The following is a 24,640-nucleotide window of genomic DNA, read 5'->3' on the forward strand; positions in this document are numbered from 1 at the left end:
TATCATAGCAGAACTATATCTATTGCATTTCATGAAAATTACAGAAAATAAAACTGTAATAAAACCAAAAAGCTGGAAACAGAGATGACACCCATGACAACATTTTAAAAAGGATACTGAATGTGTTCAGTCAACCACTCAACTTATAATTGATGTAAGAAAAGATAGATGTCTGTCTTTTGCTGAAGCAATATCCAGGCTCACCTAGAGTAAGACCCTATGGGAATGCATCAGTGATTTGAACACAATTTAATGGGTAAAAAAATAGGATAGTAGGGAGAGGAATCATAGGAGGAAATGATGGTGGACCCGTTTGTCTTTTCTTATGTGTTGCCCTTGTCCTGAATCTCAAATCTAAAAGTTGATGTGGCACATGTGGGTGACTTACATAAATAATTTAATTTAACAAAAGATATTTATTATGAACATTGTAAATTGAAAATAAGGTTAAAACTCTGAAGATCCTCTCAGTTATTCTCTTCAAAGATACAGAATGTAATTATTTTATGACTTGCTAGATGATATTTGAGAATATTGATTTCCAAAATATCCTTCACCTAATGGCCACCTTTCTGGAGAGGAGTCTAAATTTTTGGCTAGAGGTTTTTTTTTTTTAAACCCTTACCTTCTGTCTTGGAGTCAATACTGTGTATTGGCTCCAAGGCAGAAGAGTGGTAAGGTCTAGGCAATGGGGGTCAAGTGACTTGCCCAGGGTCACACAGCTGGGAAGTGGCTGAGGCCAGGTTTGAACCTAGGACCTCCCGTCTCTAGGCCTGGCTCTCAATCCACTGAGCTACCCAGCTGCCCCCTTGGCTAGAGTTTTTAAAAAGATCCTCTTCTCTAAAATATTGGCCAAGAATTAAATTGCCTTAGCTAGAGAAAAGTTAAATTTAAATAAATCAAATATGGGAAAGAAATAAAAGTGAATTGAAAGAAAATTATAAAAAACTACTATACACTCTATTAGTAGTTAGGAATGTGGAGTAAGGGATACTAAAGATTCACCCAAATCCACCTCTAAACAACCACATACATATCTCAAAACATATTTTGGAGTGGCAGAATCAGCAAAGGTCAGAGTAAATTAGCATTTTAGCAAAAGAAAATTTAGAAGGACAGAAGGAAGGAACCTCTTGCTGTGTAAGAAGGAAGAATAACATAATTGACAACATAAGGAGCAGCCCAGTATTGTAGAAGATCAAGGTAGGATAAATTGAGGAGCATGGGGAGTGGCTTGGTGCAAGCATCCCTGGGGAACCCACAGTGGAAGAAGTAACCTGATACTCCCAACACCAGGGAAAGCTGGCAATTAAAAAATCCAGCTCAATCCAGCATATGTGGCACCAAGGGACAGTACTCCTTCCACCCCAGGAGTGAATCTGAGATTCAATGTATATGCAAGGTAATGAAACCTCCCCACCACCCCTAAATGAGATGACAAAATGAGAAAAAAGACAAAGAAAAAGTCTGACCCTGAAGTATTTAAGCAAAAGGGAAGATGAAAAGACAAGCTAAGAGAACAGCAAGGCTAAAACAAATATGTGAAGCCTTAAAATCTAGAAAGCTGTCAGACCCAAAATGATCTGGAAGAGCTCCAAAGGAAGATCACAAAACAAATAGTAAGAAAGGTAGAAGTAAAATTTCAAAGGGAAATAAGAGATTAAGAAAGAAGGTAGAAAGTTTTACCTTATATGGGGAAGGCTTATGTAACTGGAAGTTGTATTGGAGAATGGGAAAGCCTCCTGAAAAGTTGGATTTTTGAGCTGATTATTGAAACAGGATACGAGTAGCAAGACACAGTCATGAAGAAGGTGAGGATTCCACCCCTGAGGGGAAAGCCAGTACAAAGACAAAAAAAAATTGAAATACAAGAGTGGCCAGTATAGTTGGATTTTGGATATGTAAAGAATGGTATAATGAAACAAGACTGAATTAGTAGAAAGGAGCCAGATTATGAAAAGACTTAAATGGCAAACAAAGGAATGTTTAAGAGTAATAAAGATTCCTTGGAACTCATTTGACATAGAAAAAACATGGTTACATTTAATGTTTACAAAATATTTTTTACAGATAAATAGAGATTAGATTACACTGTAATAAGTGGGGAGCCTAAAGCAAGGAGAGCAAAAAACATTTAAATTGCACTTACATTGTGCAAGGTATTGCATTAAGCATAATAAAAACATTATATCATTGCATTCTCACAATAATCCTACAAAGTAGGAGCTGCCATTATTCACATTTTAATTGAGAAAAGTGAGGCAAATCAGGATTAAGTGACTTGTCCAAGATTAAAAAGCTAGGGCATATGTGAGACACGATATGAATTCAAGCCTATTCTAACTTCAGACCTAGTACTCTATTCACCATGTGAAATATTATGCTAAAACAATAGTTTATTTTAAGATAAGGGAAGGGAAGTGGGATGATCTATCTAAATAAACCTCCCACAAAATCTTGTTGATAATTATAGAGAGATGGTATCTATACTATCTGTTATTTCTCTATCTAAAATTCCCAGTTCCTACAGTAAACTACACATCATTAACCCAAATTCCCCCCTTGGATGGTGATGGAGGCAGTAGGGTAGGAAGGAAAATAGGACCAGAGATCAAAGGGATGGTCTCACTGACAGATTTTTTTTTGGTGTTGTCAGCAGCTCTATAGAAATATCTTTTAGCATCAACAGGATCCACAGGAACAGGCAGTTGGTAGATGGATCAAAAGGAAAGGCAGGAGAAAGAATATCTAGCTCTCTAGGTCCACCTTAGAAGACTAGAAAAAACTCAACTCCTGCTTGTTTTACTGTCTCTCTGAGAAGAAGTAACAGATCTGCCACTTCTCCAGAGTTCTGGAACCTTCCTGCTTCTGCCTTTGCATTTCCTTATAACACCTGCCACCTAGTTGCCTCAATAAAAGACCATTTTAATGGCCCAAATGATAGAGCATGAAGGCCTAAACTAATTGACAGTGTGACTTGAGAAAAAAAAAAGAATATATACAGAAGATGTTGTGATGGTACAATTGATGAGATTTCACCACATATAAGATATAGAAGATGAATGAGAGTGAAGAGTTGAGAACCCCAAAGTTATTAACATAGGGACTGAGATTATGGGTTTTCCCTCAACATTAAAAGAATTTGTCAATGGGACAATTTGGGGGGAAAGAATGATTTCTGTTTTAAACATGTTGAGTTTGAGATGCTGAATGACAGCCATGTTGATGTGTTCAAAAGTCACTTGATAATGTAGTATAATAGTTTAGGAGATAGAGTAATGCTTGACCTATTGATCTAAGAATCATCAGCATAGAGATGAGAACTAAATGGAAGTTGATGAGATCACCAAGGAAGACTACATAGTGAAAAGAGAAGAGTGCCTGATGTAGAACTTTGAGGGACACACTCAGTGGACATGATGTGGACATGAAGAACAAAGGAGACGTAGGACACATGGTCATACACATAGGAGTAGGTTCAGAAGAGTGCTGTGTCACAAAAACCTAGAGAGGAGAAGGTATATAGGAGAAGCATGAACAGAAATGGAGGGAAATGATTGTTAAGACTTACACATATATGTATTCATATAATTTTTACTTTCAAAAATATTCTCTCATTGGCCTCCATTTGAGAAAACAAGAAAAATTAAACCCCTTTTCAAATATGTATACTCAATGTAATCAAAATAATGGGATACTTCTGGGCTAAGATGGCTGCAGGGTTGGAGCAAGCATTTTACTCTCCTCACCACCTACCAATATAAAGCACCTCAAAAGTACAAAATCAAAACCAGACAACTGAAGGGGCTCTTCTGTAGGGCACAGCCTTGAAGGTAGGCAGGGTTTGGGAATTTCCACACTATCAGGGGGTAAAATTACTCCTACCAAAGCTTGAGCTGATCATTCCTCCCCCTACTCCACCTGTCGTGCCAGAGTTAAAGTGAGCACTGTAATAGTTAAAATTATAGTTGAGACTGAAGAAAATCTAAATTTAAATGGTCACCTAGGGAAATCCCAAATAATAAAATACACAAGTCAGCTGCCAAATTTTTGTGGTGATTTAATTACAACAGAAGGCAGAAAATATTAGAGGGAGAGAGAGAGAGAGAGGGAGAAAAGGAAAGAGGGAGAGAAAAAAAGGAGTTTAACTCAGAACCATTCTGGCTCAGGCTGAGCCAACGCGAGAATTAAGGTCTTAGAGAGTCAAGGCAGGGTAAGGGGTCAGTCCTTATCACTCACATGTCCAATCTGAAGGAAAGCAGTCTGCAGGGCTCCTCCAACCTCAAGCTCCAGGATCGAACTGAACTCTAGCCTCCTCACAGGAAGTCCCGAGAACTCCAGAGGCTCTTCTCTACCTTACTTCCTGCATCTCACATGTGCCAATGGTGACTCAAGTTTGATTTAGGACCGCCCAAAGGTCTGTCCTTTTTTTGCACATCTCCATTGAAGGCCATTTTCTCAAATAATTAAATCTTGAGTTTGATGTAGCCCTTCCTAATCTTGTTGTACTGAGTAGGGTGGAGAATGTGAGTTTATAAGACCTGATTCTGTTATTCCAAGTATCTCTATTGTTATTGATCAGGAAATAGCTAAATCATGTCTTCTAAAGAATGGTCTGATTAGGGTGGAATAGTTTTTAAATTCACAATCCCCCAAGGCCCAAGGAAGACTAGACTCTCCAATGGGTCTTGTAAGCATACCAGCTATGAAATTATAATAGTTAGAAATAAGGGAAAAATAGGAGAGAGAGAGAGAGGGAGAGAGAGAGTGAAAGAGAGAGAGAGAGAGAGAGAGAGAGAGAGAGAGAGAGAGAGAGAGAGAGAGAGAGAGAGAGAGAGAGAGAGAGAGAGAGAGACCAAAATCAATGTTTTGCTGGGCGCATTGACAAAAGCCAATTAGGGGGCAGTCCCCTTTGGCAGAAGAGTGTACATTCAAAATAAATTCAATCAAACTTCAGTTCAATCATCCACACCCCAAGGTTCATTCTTTATCTTGATGTAATGTAGGTTTTCTGGCTTCTTTCTGCAATAGTTCATTCTCTGGATTTAGGAGTTAGCAAGCTTCTTCCTGGAGGCTCTTTCTTGAACAAAAAAAATTCAAAATCTTGGATTTTTATTAAAATACCATCCCACCCTGAAATAGATGTTAAAAAAAAAAAAAACATCCAGTTCAGCTCAGGATGCATTGTTGAGTGATGGGGGTGTATGAGCCAGTTATTAAAAGAATTCAAAGACAATAAAAACAAAACAAAAAACAAAACAAAAAATATATCAAGGGAAAAATATGGAAGAAAGTTAAACGTTTGGGAGAAAGGGAAGAAAAAAAATTCAAAATCAGAATCAAAATACCAAAATCTATATAAATAGATATATAATAATAGTATATAAAATGTTGAGTAAGCAAGAATAAATTCATAATAGGCCCTTGTACAGGTCCAATTAAAAGTAATTTCTATCCCACAAGTCTGTAGGACAGAATGCAGTAATATTTACGTACCCATTTGCAGCCAAGACTACAGGAAGTTGCCATACTATAAGAAGGAAAGAAACTAGAATTCTATTTTGATAGGGAAGCGTCATTCCCTGGTCTGATTTTTATTCATTCTCAGGGATATAGGGAGCCAGCATGATAGTCAAAGTTTGGTACTTGTATGAGTACTTCATAAAGAGTGTAGATACAAGGAAGTCCTACAACTTAACGTATGTCAAGTGTCGCAACCTCAAGTCCACATTAGTATTTCCTGTGTCCTCCTTTTGCACTATTCAGGTTAAGTCTGTGCTCCTTGTTTTTATCCCATTTCCTGGAATCAGACACAAATATTAATCATAGTCCCATAACGTTTTATCAATTGATGGCAGGTTCCCACAGTTTAAAACTTTGGGGTGTGTATTGATATTATAGCAAGTATATATATATATATATATATATATATATATATATATATGTATATATATATATATATATATATATAAAACTTATATTTCTGCAGAGAGAAAAAATGTAATTGTATGTACCTTTTGTATAAGAAATGAGGAAAGGGGGAAATCAAATATTCAAAAGAAATGCAATAATTAAAATTAAGGGAAAGAGAAGAAAAAAATCAGGAATTCAATGTGTTTTTGAAAAACAGCATCCACTTGTCAATGGATTATTATCTTCAATGCATGTGATAGGATACAGTCAATCAGTCTCAACACAAGATGCTCTCCTTACATGTAAGCAATGAATCCAAGAGTCCTTCTCTCCAACCTTTATAGATGTTGGAGTAGTTAACAATATTTGGAATTGTCCCTCCCAGGAAAGCTGAGTTGCTCCAGTACGCTGGAAATTCTTAATATACACCTTGTCTCCTGGGTTCAGGTCATGAAGTGAAAAGTCTAGTGGTCCGGCTTGTACTGCAGCTCCAGATTCATGGAGTTCGTGCAGTTTATGCTATAATTCCTGTATAAAGGAAGAAATAGTAGTATCTCCCCCTAATAGTGATGTACATACCAGGGAGAAAGGCTTAGCTTATATAGGCAGATGTCCAAAAAGCATCTCAAATGGTGAGATGTGTAGGACTCCTCTAGGCCTGCTTCTAAGATAAAATAGGGTCAGAGGGAGAATTTCAGGCCATTTTAAATGGGTATTAGTGCATAATTTGCCAGTCATAGTTTTGAGCTCTTTGTTCATCCTTTCAACTTGGCCTGAGCTCTGGGGATGATATGGAACATGGAATTTTGGAGTTATTCCCAAGCAAGAATATATTTGGTTTAAGACAGAATCAGTAAAATGACTTCCTCTATCTAAATCAATACATGCGGGCAGGCCAAAACGAGGAATAATTTCTTTTAAAAGCACCTTAGCAACAAAAGCCACTGTGGCTCGGGTCCCAGGATATGCTTCTGGCCATCTGGTCAGTTGATCTACTATGACTAGACAAAATTTATAATGTCCAGCCTTTGGCATTGTTATGAAATCTATCTGTAGGTGCTCAAAAAGTGTGTAAGCCAGAGGACGTCCACTGAAAGCTATGCCACAAAAGGCATTTAGTTATATGCCTGGCAGGTAGAGCACGCTGAACACACTTTAGAGACTATGGTAGTTATACCGGGGGCTATCCATACTCTCTTAACAGAGTCCACAATGCCCTGGGTGCCAAAGTGACCATGTTTATGAACAGATTGACAAATTTGGGGATAGAAACTTCTAGGGAGCAGGGGTTTTCCTTCAGAAGACACCCATACTCCATTAATCTGTTTTGCTTTGAATTTTTGTTTCCATTTTCCACTTCCTTTTCATTATAGGAAAATGATAAATTTAAATCATCAGTGGTTGTTAATGTTAAAATTAATTCAGGCCTTTCTATGGCTGCTAGCTTTGCAGCAGTCTCTGCTCTGTCATTTCCCCTAGAGGCAGGGTCAGTGCCACCTGTATGGTCAGAGCAATGAACTACAGCTAGGGATTCAGGCAGTTTGAGAGGAGAAAGAACTTCATTAATAATTTCTGCATTAGCTATGGATTTTCCAGCTGAGGTTAAAAATCGTCTCTGGAGCCATACCACCCCGACTGAGTGACAAATGCCAAAAGCATATCTAGAATCCATATAAATTGTTGCCTTTTACCCTTGGCAAATATACTGGCATGTTTGAGAGCTATGAGTTCTGCCCCTTGAGCGCTAATGTTAGAGGGCAGTGAAGCTGACCACTCAGTGGCAAATTATGTGACTACAGCAGCTCCAGTGTAGCGTATGCCATTTCTCATAAAAGAAGAACCATCAGTAAATAAGACCAGATCTGAGTTGTTTAAGGGGGTGTCCAAGAGATCATCTCGAGGCTTTTCTGCCATGGACACTAGTGTTTCACAACTATGTAATGGTTCTCCTGAAGTTGGTAAATCTGGAAGCAAGGTAGCAGGGTTAAGGGTTGAATAGCATTTCAAGGTAATGTTTTCATTGTTTAACAATGTTATTTCATACTTTATAATTTGCTGATCAGAAAATGCCTGTTCTATGCCTTAGCAACAATGCTTCTACCTCACGTGGGAACATAATTTTTAAAAGGCATCCTAATACTAGATCAGCAATTTTTGTCACTAATAAGGCTGTAGCAGCTACTCCTCTAAGACATGGAAGTTCACCTGATGCTACTGGGTCCAGTTGGGCCAAATAATGAGCAATTGGGCAATGAGAATGTCCCAAAGTCTGAGTTAAAACACCTGAAACTACCCCTCTTTGCTCATGTACATACAAAATAAATGACATTTCTGATATTGAACCATCCCTACACTCATGGTATAAAACTCACCAGATTATGGTATATGATCCTTGTGATATTATACAGAAATCTCTTAGCTAGTATTTTATTTAAAATTTTTCACAACAATATGCACTAGGGAAATTGTTCTATATTTATCTTCCTCTGTTTTGTCTCTTCTTGATTTAGGGATCAGTATCTTATATGTGTCCTAAAAGGAATTTGAAAAAGTCCTTTTTCACCTCTTTTTCCAAGTATTTTATATAATATTGGAGTTGAATTGTTCTTTGGATCTTTGGTAGAATTTGCTTGGAAATTCATCTAGCCTCATAGATTTTTCTTAGATAATTTATCAATGATGTTCAATTTATTTTTCTAAGATGGGATTATTTAAGTGTTCTATTTCTTTTCCTGTTAAGATAAGCAATTTATATATTTTGTAAATATTAAGCCATTTCATTCAGTGTCAAATTTAATGTCATATATTCAAGCAAAATAACTCATAATAATTGCTTTAATTTTCTATTTGTTGGTTATGATTTAACTTTTTTATTTTTATACAAATAATGTATTTTTTTCTTTTTAAAATTCAAATTAGTCAGTGGTTTACCTATTTCACTGTGTTGTTTTTCCTTATATAATCAACTCCTTGTCTTAGTTAGTTAAATGATTTTCTTATTTTCAATTTTATTAATCATTCCTTTGATATTCAGGATTTCTAATTTGGTGATTAATTTGGAGATTTTTGATTTGCTCTTTTTTCTGTCACTGCCTGTCACTCCTTTTATCCCCTCTCTATAGACTCTTATGCACCTCATCAAGTGTGATAATTTACCTACTTCTTTCTCTCCTTTTTTCTTGTCCTAGCATGTGCCTCCTAATTTAAAAAAATTTTTTTAGATATCATCCCATCCTATATATACATCCTTCCTTCTCTTTATGTATATACCTTCTCACTACCATTATTGTGATTAAATATTTATATATCCTAAGTTCCTTAGCTATCTTCAGTACCTTAAGTGTCATAGACATGCTAAGTATCTTAATTATCATCTTCCCATATATAAATGTAAACAATTTAACCTTTTTGAAACTCTTTTCACTTTTCTGTTTAACTCTTTCAGCTTCCCTTGAGTGTCAAATTTTCCCATCCAATTTTTTCATCTTTAATTTTTGTCAAGAATTCCTGGAAGTGTTTTATTTCATCAAATGTCATTTTTCCCCTGGTGGATTTTGTTGAGTTTTGCACAGTAGGTGATTCTTGATTGTATTCCTATATACTTTAACTTTTTGAATATCATATTCTATGGTCTCTATTCTTTTAATTTAAGAACTGTCAGGTCTCGTGTAATCGTGATTAGTTCCATAATATTTTATGTAATTTTTTCTTCTGGATGCTTGCAGTGCTTTTTCCTTAGACTTAGCATTCTGAAATTTGGCTAATCATCCTAGGGCATTTTACTTTGGATTATCTTTCAGGAAGTGGTCAGTTCTTTCAGAACATGTTTTTCCTTCCTGTTCAGTGATATCAAGGCAGTTTTCACTGATAATTTCTTTTAATACCTTTTCCAGGTTTTGTTCTTTGATCAAGACTTTCAGGTATTTTGATGAGACTTAGATTATCTCTCAAATCTATGTTCCAGATCAATTTTTTTCAATATGACATTTAAATTTTTCTTCTATTTGTGTTTCATTCTTTTGATTTTTTTGGTTTCTTGTTGTGTTATGGACCCATTAGTTTCCATTTGTCCCATTTTAATTTTTAGAGTTATTTTCTTGCTTTATCTTTTGGGTTTCCTTTTCCATTCAGCCAATTGTACTCTTTAAGACCTTATTTTTCTTCCTTGGGATTGTTTGCTTCCATTTCCATTTGACCCATTCTAGTTTTTAGAGAATTATTTTCTTCAATTATTTTTCCAAGTTGTTCACTCTTTCTATAAATCACCTCATTATTTTATTTTTATCCTCTTTTCAATTTTTTTCCAATAAATTCTTTTAGGCCTGACACTCTTTTCACTTTTATCCATTTCCTATTCATCATTATTTTCCTCTTCTGAGTTTGCATCTTTTTCTTCCATGTCACTAAAGTAAATTTCTAATATTAAATATATTCTTTGTCTTTTGCTCATTTTCTAGTTATTATTTTTGTCACCTGGCCTATTGTTGTGGCTCTGCTCTGCTCCTGTGATTAAGGGAACACTATTCAAGTAGTATATTCTTCTCTGGTGCTTGTGTTATGACCATCTTTATTTGGGTTCTTCAGTGTGCACTTTGATAAAGTGACCCAGCTGGCTTCCTGTGAGAAGGCTTGCAGGTGCTTTGTTTAGTTTGGATCCACTCCCCTGCTGTCACTTTCCTTATTGTGTTGTGGACTGTTCTAGTATGCTGCTCTGCCACTTCAGTTGCACAGGCTATTGACTTCAATTGTATTTGTCCCCACTCTGCTGGTTCTTTGCTTCTGGCTGTGTAGTAGTGCTTTGGTTTCATTAATGTTCTGTTGGTTCCTTTGGATGCTGCACTCCCTAGGCTATTCCCCTTCTAATCACAGTGAGAAATGCCCTGCATTCTTTTGTTTTGAGGTGACTTATTTTAGTTTTATGTGTTTGAAGGTTATAGGCAAGCAGAGTATCCCTTATTCTGCCATTTTAGCTCTCAGATTAGAATTCCCTAACCCCATTTAAATATATGCAAGAGGCATCTTGCTTCTATAGTATACAGGTCAAGATTTAACCCTCCCAAGGTCCCAAAGCACAGCCCTTTCCCCTTTGAAATAAAGGATAAATTTTAAGAAAAATTTACTTTTCAGATTGGGATGCTGATGTTGAAAGAACATAGCTGTCTTAAAGCCATAAGTCACAGAATACAATATGGAGAATTCAAGCCTTTAGACATCATGCAGATTTTGGGGAAAATGCCTGCCATGAAGGCCTCCTAAATGAAATCTCGGCTTCTTCAATTTGGGAGATAATGCCATGAAATTCTCAAAGGAACCAAATGCTAAATATGTACATATACCACATAAAAATAAACCCAACCAGAAAGACTGAGCTAATACTAAGGTAATCAGGAAAATAATGAATTTTTCCTGTGACTTTTACAGGTAATTTTAGATAACATCATTGCTAGATTTAGAGAAGTTAAAATAGCTGCCAGGATTTTCTTTTTAACAAATTAATCACCTATGAGTCTATAAAAGTAACTATATTAAGTAATATTAATTCATTTGCCTTCCTTACCTGAATTCTATGTGATTAACGGGATAGGAGCAATTTTGTCACTCTTCTTATAAAATTCCAGTTTGCTGTTTTATCTAAGAATGGGTAGACCACTCCACATCTATGTCTCTAGCAGTGTTTATGTCTACTCTTACATCTCTTTCTAGTTAAAGATATAGAGATAGATAGATAGATAGATAGATAGATAGATAGATATCCATTTGAATAGTATCACTAAAATCTATATTTGGAAGAAATCTCAGAAAACATCTAGTCTAGATGGGGTTAAATATGCTCACAATGGGTTGTATTTAGTATGCAAAACTCCTGATTGCTATCAGAATAAAATCAAATGAGTAAATAATTGATAAGATAAATAAAAATACAAAAAAACAAATTTATTACCAATATGTGGTTTTCAATGCAAAAATATAGCTATCCATGATCCTTCTATATGACTTAATGACACCCATTTCTACTTGAAAATGACACAGTTGATCTAGTTTATCCCCAAAAGTTTAGAATCTCCTTTTATGATACAGTTTTGAACTTGATAACAAAATAAGGGAACCATAAAGCAGAGGAATAGCTATAGCTAATGGGCCAATTTCACTTATGAATAATGAAAAAATATTTTAAACAAAATACTTGAAGGGGGTTACCTAGAAAAATAGTTCACTTTGAATAAATTGAGGTGATTTGAGAAATATCAGAAAATCAAAATATCCTGTGGATAAAGTATTAGCATTAGCAATAAAACAAATAACAATCAAATAAATATTTCAAAGGATGTAGAAAGGCTTTTAACAAAATACATTACTAATTCATTTTGAAAACTCAAAAATATATTAATGCAAAGGTGGCATGGTTAATGTGGGTTCGCCAGCTGCTTCTGTCAGAGGCAGCGAGTTCTAGTTGCTTTGGTGTAATGCCAGCCCACTTCAAGTTGGACTTTAGCTGATCCTTGAATCTTTTCTTTGGTCGGCCTTGTTTCCTGAGTCCAGCTGACAGTTCACCGTAGAATACCTGTCTTGGTATTCTCTGTGGGTCCATGCGGATGGCGTGTCCAGACCATCGTAGCTGGGTTTTGAGGACCAGGACTTCGATGCTGGGGGAGTTGGCTCTGTCGAGGACTTCCTGGTTGGTGATTCGGTCCTGCCATTGGATCCTCATGATTGACCGGAGGGAGCGTTGGTGGAATTGCTCCAGCTGTTTCATGTGCTTCTGGTACAGTGTCCATGTCTCACAACCGTACAGGAGCGAGCTGAGGACCACTGCGTTATACACTTTGAGCTTCATCGCAGTGCTTACATTGCTGTGTTGGAGGACTTTGCAGTGCAGCCATCCGAGTGCCTGGCTGACCTTTTGGATCCTGGCATTGATCTCGTGGTCTGGGGACCCGTCGTTGGCGATGGTGCTGCCCAAGTACTTGAAAGTGTTGACATTAGAAAGCCGCGTGCGGTCGATTATAATGCACGGCTGGTTCGTTGGCCTCCCTGGTGCAGGTTGGAACAACACCTCTGTTTTGCTGAGGCTGATAGTCAGGCCAAACAGTTTTTTTGCGGTGGAGAACCTGTCCACAATGGTTTGGAGATGATTTTCTTGGTGGGCCATGAGAGCACAGTCATCTGCGAAGAGAGCTTCCAGGATGAGTCTCTCTGATGTCTTTGTTTTTGCAGTCAGGAGGTAAAGGTCAAATAGTGAGCTATCCAGTCGGTATTTGATGTAGAAGCCCAGGTCTAGATCCATTACAGCATGTCATAATACTTGGGTGAAAAAATAGGTTGAATAATACCGGAGAGAAGACACAGCCTTGTTTCAACAAAGATAACTCACTCCACACTATTCTTTGATCATCTTGGAAATGTCATATATAATAATGCCATAAGAGAATAAGCACAAAGTTATCATCATTAGAAAATAGAAGATAAAACTGTACCTGTTTGGAGATGGCATGATTCTATAATTTGGATACAAAGGATCAGTGAAAAAATTAAGTGAAATAGTTAATAGTTTCAGAAAAGTTGTACAGAATGGGCAGCTGGGTGGGTCAGTGGATTGAGAGTCAGACCTAGTAGATAGGAGGTCCTAGATTCAAATATGACCTGAGATACTTCCCAGCTGTGTGACTCTGGGCAAGTCACTTAACCCCCATTGCCTAGCCCTTATTGCTCTTCTGCCTTGAAAACAATATACAATATCGATTCTAGGATGGAAAATAAGGGTTTTTAAAAAGTAGGATATAGAATATATCCATAGACTGAAAATATTTGCAGATATCATTTTAAAGAACTTGAAGGAACCAATAATTTCATTCAAAATAGTCCCAAAAGGCTTAAAATATTTGAAAATGAAATTGTCAAGATTTGCACAAAATTAGTAGATTTTATAGCATTTGTAAATGTCTTTACATATACTGCATATTTATAAGAAAATACAACAAAAATTACAATGAATAGTTGAAGAGATTGTGCATAACTGAGCCATGCCAATAAAATTAAAGTGGCATGCTAGCTAATTTAATTCACAGTTTGACATGGGCAACTCAAATTAAAATAGAGAATTAGAATAATTCATAGTTACTTTAAAAAAGTAGGCAAAATTATTATAGAATTATAAAAAATTTATTGGAAAAGTAAAAAGTATATATACTCTAATAAAAAAAATTTAGAAAATCTGCAAATGAAAAGTCTAGGATTTAAAGACAAATTATAGTTTGAACAAAAAAATCACCAAAGGTTTTTGACATTGATTAGATTGATATAATAGTTTTACATCAATTAAATATAGACAAAAATCTTATGTCAGCTATGATAATGAATTCAAAGTAAATATTTTGCATGTATATAAAATCATAGAGCATAAATCAGAATACAGTGAGAACTGTATTTAAAAGCTGGTGTTGGAAAGATTTATTTTTTTAAAAATTTTATAATTTTTTCAGTCATATCTAAAAACAATTCCAAGGTCTTTACAAACAAAAACTACTATTATTTACAATAGAAAAAAGTAGACATATCACACTTTTTAAAAAAATTTGAGTTCCAAAATTCTCTTCCTCTCACCTTCCATTCCTATTTGATAAGACAAGAAAAGTTGATATACATTATACATGTGAAGTCAAGAAAAACATAATTTCTTATCAGTAAAAAACAGAATAAAATACAAGAAAAAAATATATATATAAATCTTCATTCACACTCCATAATTTCTTTCTCTGGAGGAAGATAGCTTGCTTCATCATAAGTTATGCATCAGATTGTCCAAATTGCTCTCCAGAATGGTTAGATCAGTCCACCACTTCACCATCAGTGCATTCATGTCCCAAATTTTTCATATCCTTCCCACAATTTATATTACTTTTCTGTCTTTGTGGACAATCTGATAAATATGAGGTGATATACAAGAGTTGTTTTAATTTTTATTTCTCTAATCAATAGTGATTCAGATTATTTTTAATATAACTAAAGTTAGCTTTGTTTTTTTTTTTCTTCTGAAACCTACCTATTTATGCCCTTTAACCATTTATCACTTGTAAAATGACATGTTCTTGAAAATTTGACTCAGGTCTCTATATATTTGAAAGTAAGGCTTTAATCAGAGAAACTTGCTGTAAATTTGCCTGCCCCAGCTTTCTGCTTTCCTTATAATATTGGTTGCATTGGTTTTAGTTGTGCAAAATGTTTTTTTTTTTTTATTTACAGTATTCAAAATTATTCATGTTAAATCCTGCAATGCTTTATCTGTTTGGTCAAAATTTATTCCTTTACCTATAAATATATGACAGGTAAAATATTACATGCTCCTTTAATTTGCTTATATTCCCCTTTATGACAAAACCAAGTACCCATTTTTTCCCTTATCTTGATATATGGTGTGAGATGTTGGTCTATATCTAGTTTATGCCAAACTGCTTTCCAATTTTTCCCAACAATTTCTGTCGAATAGTGAGCTATTACTATAAATGCTTTGATCTTTGTTTTTTTGTCAAATGTAATATACTATCATTATTTGCTACTAGTGTATTAAAGACCTAGTTTATGCCACTGCTTTTCCCACTATTTCTTAGTGAGCACCAGATTATTTTAATGATAATTTCTTTGTAATACAATTGAGCTATGACACTTCCAAGCCATTTTCCTTACCATTTTTCATCAATTTTTCATTGATTCATTCCACATTCTTGATATTTTGTTACTTTTTTCTAGTTCAAAAAAATAATTTTTGCCATTTTGATTACTATGACACTGATTAAGTAAATTAATTTTGTTAGAATTGTAATTTATATTCTATTGACTCCTACAAATGAGCAATTAATATTTCTTCAATTGTTTAGATAAGATTTTTATTTATATGGTGTTTTATAATTATGCTACATATAATTATAAAATAAATATATGCGTTCATCTATTTCTTGAGTTTGTTTTGGCAAAGACTTAAGTATTTTATACTTCATGTAATTATTTTAAATGAAATCTCTTTTTGCTGGATTTTGGTTGTGATAGGTTTATTTTTTATCCTGTACCTTTGCTGAAGTTGTCAATCTTTTCAGCCAATTATCATCTCTAGGATACTCTGTATATCATGTCATCTACAAAGCATGATAGCTTCATTTCCACATTTCCTATTTTAATTCCTTTAATTTTATTTTCTTCTCTTACTACTAGGACAATATTAAAACTCTAGTACAATATTGACTTAAAAAGAGGTGATAATGAGCATTCTTGTTTCACCTCTGATCTTATTGGGAATGCTTCTAGCATATACTCATTCCATATAATACTTGCTAACGGTTTTAGATAAGGCTTCTTATCTTAAAGAAAGCTCCATTTTTTCCCTTTAAACGTTATTTTATTTAGTCATTTCCAAACATTAATCATTGGAAACAAAGATCATTCTCTTTTCGTCCCTCCCACCCCCTACCCACTACCTCTCCCATAGCCTACGCACGACTCCACTGGGTATCTCATGTGTTCTTGGTTCGAACCCATTTCCATGCTGTTGGTATTTGCACTAGAGTGCTCAATTGAAAGCTCCATTTTATTCTATATTTTTCAGTATTTTTAACCAGGGCTTTGCTCACCCAGCATGTGAAGACTGTTTCAGTGGAACAGGCAGAAGAAACCAACAAGAAGGTTCAATGGCTGAGATGGCCATACAGCAAGGCACTGTGGAGTGCTTAGGGCATGTTGGAGCACAAAAGACAACACGGCCATCCAGTGCAGCTGAGGAAGTCTCCAGGTGTAACGACTTTTCGTGCCAATGGACCCAGGCTTCCAATGCCGAGAGAGTGGGACTGTCTCTGTGCATCAACTTTTCCACTTAAATCTTCATGCACAAGTGTCTTTGTGCACAAAAACGCACAAAGACAATCGTCATCCTCGGTTACAGAGAGACTACTACTACTAATAAAATGAATGTTGCATTTTGTCAAAATCTTTTTCTACACCTACTGAGATAATCATGATTTTTTGGGGTTTGTTGCTGATATAGTCAGTTATGCCAATAATTTCCCCAACATTGAATCAGACCTTTATTTCTTGTATAAATCCCACCTTTTCATATTATATTATGATATATTGTTGTGATACCCTTAATATTTTATGTAAAATTTCTTAATCATATCCATTAGGGAAATTGGTCTATAGTTTTCCTTCTCTGTATTTGCTTTTCCTGGTTTATGAATCAGCACCATATTTGTGTCATTGAATGAACTTTGTAGGACTCCATCCTTGTCTACTTTTCCAAATGGTTTTCTACTTTTCCAAATTTTTGATAATTTGTTTCTCTTCATTCTTTTTTAAATCAAATTAACCAAAGGTTTATATATTTTATTTTTTCAAATAAAACTAGCTCTTCATTTAATTTGTTTGTTTAATATTTACTTTTTTAAACTTTCAGAATTGTTCATCTCTCCATTGATTTTCAGGATTTCCAATTTGGCATTTAATTTGTTCTTTTTCTAGCTGTTATTTTTTGTGTGGCATGCCTAATTCTTTGTTCCGTTCTTCCTCCATTTTCTTGATATAAGCATTAGAGATATAAATTTTCTTCTAATTATTAATTTAGTTTCATCCCACAAATTAAAGAATGCTATCTCATTATCATTCTCTTTAATGAAATAACTGTTTCTTTAATTTGTTATTTGACCCACATATTCTTTGGAAATAGATTATTTAGCTTTAAATTATTTTTAAACTATTTTTCCTTTGTAAAATATAATTTTCATTAAATTATAATAAGAACAGAATCCATTTAGTATTTCTGTTCTTGTGAATTTGTCTGTGTTTTTTATTCCTTAATATATGGCCAATTTTTTTTTTCTGTAGGTGCAGTGCACCACTCAGAAAAAGGTATGCATCTTTCTTTTCCCATTCAGATTTCTCCAGAAATCTATCATATATAACTTTTTTCTAAAATCTTATATATCTCCTTAACTTCTTTTTCATTGTTAGTTTGATTTATCTAGACAAAAAATCTAGATCTCAGAGGGGAAAATCAAAGTCCCCCACAAGTATAATTTTTGCTCTCTATTTCCTCCTGTAACTCATTTAGTTTCTTTAAGTATTTGAATGATATAATATTTGGTGCATATATGTGTCATAGAGATATCATTTATTGTCTATGGTTACTTTTAGGAAAATATAGTTTCCCTGCTTATCTCTTATAATTCAATATATTTTTCCTTTTGATTTGTCTGAGATCATAATCTCTACTCCTCCTATTATTATTTCAGATAAGCATAATAGATACTGCTCCAATGTCTTACCTTTTCTCTGTGTGTATTTTTCTGCTTCAAGTGTGTTTTTTTAAACAACATATTTTAGGATTCTGAATTTTAATCTACTTTGTTCTCTGCTTCCATTTTGTTGGGTGAGTTCATTCTATTCATATTCATTACTATGATTACTAACTGTATATTTACCTCCATATTATTTTCCCCCTTTTCTTCCTTTTCTGTTTCTCCTTTCACCTTGTCCCTCTTCAAAGTCTGCTTTCCTTCAGATCCCTGTCTCACCATATCTGTATTTACTTCTATCAGTCTTTCCAAACTCTTATCTTCCTCTCCTCCTACCTCCACAAGGGGTATTAAAGATTTCTATACCCAAATGAATATGCATGTTATTTCTTCTTTAAACCATTTATGATGAGAGTAAGATTCATGCATTGTCCACTACCAGAACACAGATCTTTTTGAGGAAGAATTCTAAATGAACCAAAGTGAAGATAATGCAGTAGACAAAATAGACATTTTAAGTTATATATTTTAAATTTTTTTACAAATTAAACAAAAATTTAAAAAAATCAAAGAGAAATTTTGACCTGGAATATTATTTTATCAAATATTAGTGAAGGACTGATATTTTATTTTCTCCATGAATTTTCCCCCAATGTTAGCAATATGTAAGTTCTTTTACAACATGATGAACATAGAAATATGTATGATATAATAACACATAAGCAACTTATGACATATTACCTGCCATCTTGGGAAAGTGGGAAGAAGGAATGGAGGGAAAGATTATGAATCTCAAAATGTCAGAAAATGATTATTGAAAATTTTATCAACATGTATTCTGAAAAAAATTAAAAGTTTAATAAAATAATTTAAACTCCCTTCCAAAAACCACACGAAGGCCATTTTGCCAATACATAAGGGGTCAAAAGATTTCCAAAAGACTTATAAATTATTATTATATTGAAACATGCTCCAAATTCCTAAGAATATAATCAATTAAAATGACTTAATCATCAGCAAACTGGAAAGATGACAAAAATGTAGACTATTAGGAAGTTTGTTAAGTAGAAAGGAGCTATATATGTTTTGTTGAACAATGAGCAGTTCCTCTATTAAGTGTTTCAGCTTAGAATTTTGAAATATATTTTGATGCATTTTGATCAAGCTATCTACAAGTGGGCAGCATACAGCCAAAGACTTTATTGACACATAGTTGTAACATTTACCAAAATTAATTATAGTATTCTTTGTGGTAGCAAAGAACTGAAAGTGAAGAAAATGTCCTTCAATTGGAGAGTGACTGAAAAATGACTATGAAGATGAGAAAAAAAGAATTCAGACAAAAATAAAAACTACCTATGAATTGATGAAGAATGGAATTAGGAACAAAAGAATAATATACACAGTAGCTACAGTTAATACAATTAAAGAGCACAAAAAGAAACAAATACTGAGTCACTGAAAAATAAATGATGGTTTCATGCATATCTCCCTAATTATGACATAGGTTGGAGATTTGAAGATGAGAATTATGTATTCAGAAATGAAATCATCATATCAAGTATCTTTTTAAATGCTATAATTGAAAATTTAGTATCTAAGTTAGAGCTAGGGATATCTTTTCCCAGAAATACTCATTATATAAGAACAAAAATCATCTATAAAAACATTAAAATATGCACAAATGCTATATTTTTATTGCCTTGTGATCTCTCCTTTTGTCCCCCAAACTAACATTTCCTTATAAAGTTTTCACATATTCCCACATCAATAAGAAGAAAAAAGAGATTACTAATCTGTCTCAGTGCAAAAGCAGTCTGTTTTGTAATATTAAGAAAAACTATGCTTATATCTTAATTTGTCTTTTTCCATTTCCTCTTTCAACCCTTAAGATTTTAAGAGTTTACCTGGAGAATGGAGCATTTATTCTGAATCTTTAAAGATCTTTGCTGTCATCTCTATCATGATCCTCCCCCCACCCCCACCCATGCTGACACTACAGAGCACATTGTCTTAGTCTTCCAGGTGATACCCTTATTACATATGTCATTAGAAGATGTTTACCATATCTGCTTTAACACCACAGACATTTAAAGTAGGTTATTCCATCACTTTGCCATTTTGATTATGACAACAAAATGACACCATATTGAAATGGATTTTGGAAGGAAAGGCTAACTGTCCAAAGAGGTCTATGCTCACTTTAATTAAAACTGGCTTAAGTGGCACAACCTTCATAATTCAGAGTATGACTATGAAGGATATGCATGTTAAAAGCATTCTTTGCTCATTAGTGCTATTTCTGTCAGACACTACTACCTGCTCTTTTCTTAATGAATGCTAAGCCATTTCTTTAGAAGATTGTGTTACTTCCCTGAACTAAAGAAACTGTCTTATTTCCTTCCAAGTTCATCAGGAGTAAAATCAGGAAGTCACCTCCTTGACATTTCCCAACCTCTGTACTTATTTATCTCTTTGAGACCCTGTGCTCTAGAGATATCACTGTCTTAATTAAGAAGAAGGATGTGACCATGGTAAATTGACTGATTTCATTGATTAAGGACTAGCTGTACAAGTAACATTGATTTTAACAGTGGGTCTACATAAATGTAATTGTTCAAACATGGGGCTGTATAATTATGGTGATGTACGAGAATAGTTGGTTTGTCCTTTTCAACCTTCACTAACATTCTTTTGCATGATAATGTACCTTTTGCAATTAGCAAAAAAAAAATCTTAAATGTTACAAAATGTCTTTTGTGAAGATATGCAGTAATCATTATAGTTTAATTTAATTCAACAAAATCAGTTTGTCTTTTTCTTTTCATCTTCCTTTTTTATACAAAGGGGACCTTGTATATGGTAATATGAACATGGTTTTGTCCTTTCAAATGAAGATGTTCACAAATATAGTTATACAAAAATGAACTCATCACTATACATTTAAACATAAACACATAGAATATATATTTGTAAAGGTAATATGCATAATTTATGTAGCTTTGAAACTAGCCTACATGTTGAAATTAAAACCTGAAAAAAATGTTTCTGTTCTTTCTCTTCTGAAATATTGAAGTTTACTAAGTTTTCAGTTGCTATTTGATGATTGTTATTCTTTATACCCTCAAAAGATGTTCTGTTAACTGATCATGGCAATTGTTATGTGTTAAATAAAAATCACAATTTTTTAATGGATTGAAGGAAGAGGAAATAGGAAGGGGATGGAGGAAGAAAGGAAGGAAGGAATAAAGGGAGGGGAAAGGAGGGAGGGGAGGAGAGAAGGAAAGAAAAAAGTAAAATAAGAAAGAAGAGGAAGGAAAGAAGGAAAAGTGACTAAAATCAATCTTTTCTAATTAAGTAAAAAATTTACCTATACTTACATACTTTAAGAAGAAAGAAAATGTTAAAATACTACAGTCAGCATTTTTAAAATGTAAAAGGTGCCCACTCTACCACTTCCCCACTGCCCAAAATTGTCCAGGGTCCTAATACTTAAAAACACAGCTTCATAATCATCTGGATACCTTTACTCTAGGGAAGCCATTTTCATCTTTTTCCCATATGATTTCCTTAAAAGATCTTTCTGTATCTGCCTCTCTCTTTTTGTATCTCTGTCTCTGTCTGATTGTCTCTCTTTCACACACACACACACACACACACACACACACACACACACACACACACACACAATATTTGGAAGCTCTCTAAGCACAAGCATTCTATTTTCCTTAACTTTTCCTGGCATTTAACCTAGTCCATTACATATAAAAATAACTTAAAATGTTTTTAAGTAAATAGATACTATAAATGAAGACACTATTGAAAAATTTACAAAAAGTCATACCTAATATATGTTTTTGTTATCAAAGCATCATTACTCTAAAATCATTATTTTTCCAATATCTTTTAAATTTGCATTTATATTTATTTTAATCACCTTTTTATATTTCTATTAGTTTCTTTCTTTGAATTTCACCTTCATGTATTGTTTCTCTTTCTAAATGGAATCTATTCTATGTTGGAAGAGCTTCATGAATTGAAACAAAAAAAACTCCTGTATGAATTCAGTTAGACTATATTGAAGGGTTTTTATAAAATATGAGGGCTTCAAGCTTGGGATTACTTAATCAAATATGTATTTATTAAGGTCCTATTATGTGCCAGGAGTTCTAAAGAGATAATTTCTACTTAAAAACTTACATTTTATAAATTGCATATATGCTTGGTATACATATATATACATGTATTTCTATATTCATATATTTATTATGTGTTATATGTATTATCTGTTATATACACATGGATTTTATAGAGAGAGATTATATATCATATGCACACACTATATACATTATAGATTTACTTTATTCTATATAGATATGTGTATATTGGTATATGTGTGTATATATTTTGTAAAATATATGCAAATATGTCTATGGACACAAAGAATAAATCCAAATACATGCATGCAAAGTAGTTAAATGAAGGGAGAAATAACTGGCATTTAGAGGCCTCAAGAAAAGTTTCATATAAAAGGTGGTGTCTGAAATGTGTCTTGACAGAAAATAAGGACGCCACAGGGCTAAGGTTAGGAAGAATTACACTCCAGTTGCGTAGACTTACTAGTGAGAAGGCACAGAGACAGGAAATGGAGGGCTAACTTTGAGGAACAGAGGAAAGGCCATTATGTTAGATGATAGAATGAGGTAAGAAATCATGTCTTGTGAATCTAGACAGATAGAATAGGTCCAGCTTAAAAAGGCTTTAAAATTTAAAGAGTTTGTAGGTATTCCATAGATAATAGGGAGCCTCCAAAGTTTATTGAGTAGTAAAGTGCCATATTCATACTTAAACTTAAAGAAAATCAGTGTGGCAGCTGTATATAGGATAAGAGATAGTGGGGGCATATTTGCCTGAGTGAAATCAAATAAGAGACCATTGCAATAATTTAGCAGTGACGATAAAAAGCATGGACTAAGGTAATCGTTATGTGAGGAGAGTAAAGAGGTCCAATGTTAGAAATGCCAGGATTTTCTTAGATATGGCAAGATATGGCTTTGCTTGGTGCTGAGGCAGTTTAAGGAATTAAGAATAATACAAAGGTTACAAACCTGGAGATTAGAAGAAGTGTGATACCTTAGGGGAAAATAGGGAGATTGGGATGAAAATTATGCTTGAGAGGAAAGATATTGGCTTCTGCTTTGGAGTTTGAAGTAGTTATGGAACATTTAGTGTTATTTGTGCAATTGTCAACTAGTGATGCATAACTGAAACTCAGAGAAAGCTGGTGGTAAAATGTTCACTCTAGGAGTCATCAGCATGGAGATTTTGCTTAAACTCATAGAATACTGTCAATCAGGTAGAGAATACATTAAATGAGTAGGGCACAGAATAGAACCTAGGAAAATATTCTCAGATAGAACACAGCATAGGTGTTAAGTTGGCAAGAAGATTAAAAAGTGATGAAATGGGTGAGAGGAGATACAGCAGAATACTGTCAAGAAAGCCCCCAAATGAGAGATTATCTAAAAGGGAGAGTATGGTTGATAATGCCATATGCAGTCAAGATGCCAAGAAATAGGAAGAGTGAGAAAAAAATCATATTTAGCAATTTAAAAAGATTTGGCAACTTTGAGGGAGATAGTTCCATGGTCTGAGCAGTGAGTAAGAATAAAGAATGTGTAGACAATGAACATAGATCACTCCCCCCCTCTCCCCCCCCAGGAGTTTGGTTGAGCAAGAGAGGAAATATAGGATGGTAGGGTTAGGGCAGGGGAGGCCAGTGAAAAGTTTTCTTTCTTTTATTATTGGACGACAGAGGCTTGGGAATATTTGAAATCAGACAGAAACCAATAGATGGGGGGGGGTGGGCATTGAAACTTAGTGAAAGGACAAGAATTATTAAGGGAGTACTGTACTAGAAAAGTAGAAATGAATAATGTACTGACTTCTATGAAAAGAGGAATTACATTACCTCACACTGGTAAAGAGAAGATAGTTTCTAGAATATCCATGTATATTGTCAATATTCCTTTACAATTGGCATTAAAATATGTTCATTCTTAATTGGGAAATCACTCACCCAAATGTTCCTAAGTGTGAGCATTTTGAAATAAGTCAGAAACAAAACTTCTTTCCAGGATTTTTGGCTGATATGTTAGATAACAAAATGTGCATTCCAAAAGAATTTAAATGACAAGAAAACTGGATTAAATATAAAAGTTATAAATTTAATAGAAATAAATTTGAAGCATCACATCTATATTAAAAATAACTTGCTATATAAGTGAAAATGTGAGATATGATCATATTAGCTTTTCTGAAACAGATTTAGGGCTTTCATGAATCACAAGATCAGTATGCTTTACCAATGTGATACGGCAAATATGATAGTGAATATAATTTTTGCATTAAGGGATATATAGGATAGGAAAGTAGTATTCTTGTTCTACTAT

This window comes from Monodelphis domestica, chromosome 5 (genome assembly GCF_027887165.1).
Source record: "Monodelphis domestica isolate mMonDom1 chromosome 5, mMonDom1.pri, whole genome shotgun sequence".
Classification (NCBI taxonomy): Eukaryota; Metazoa; Chordata; class Mammalia; order Didelphimorphia; family Didelphidae; genus Monodelphis; species Monodelphis domestica.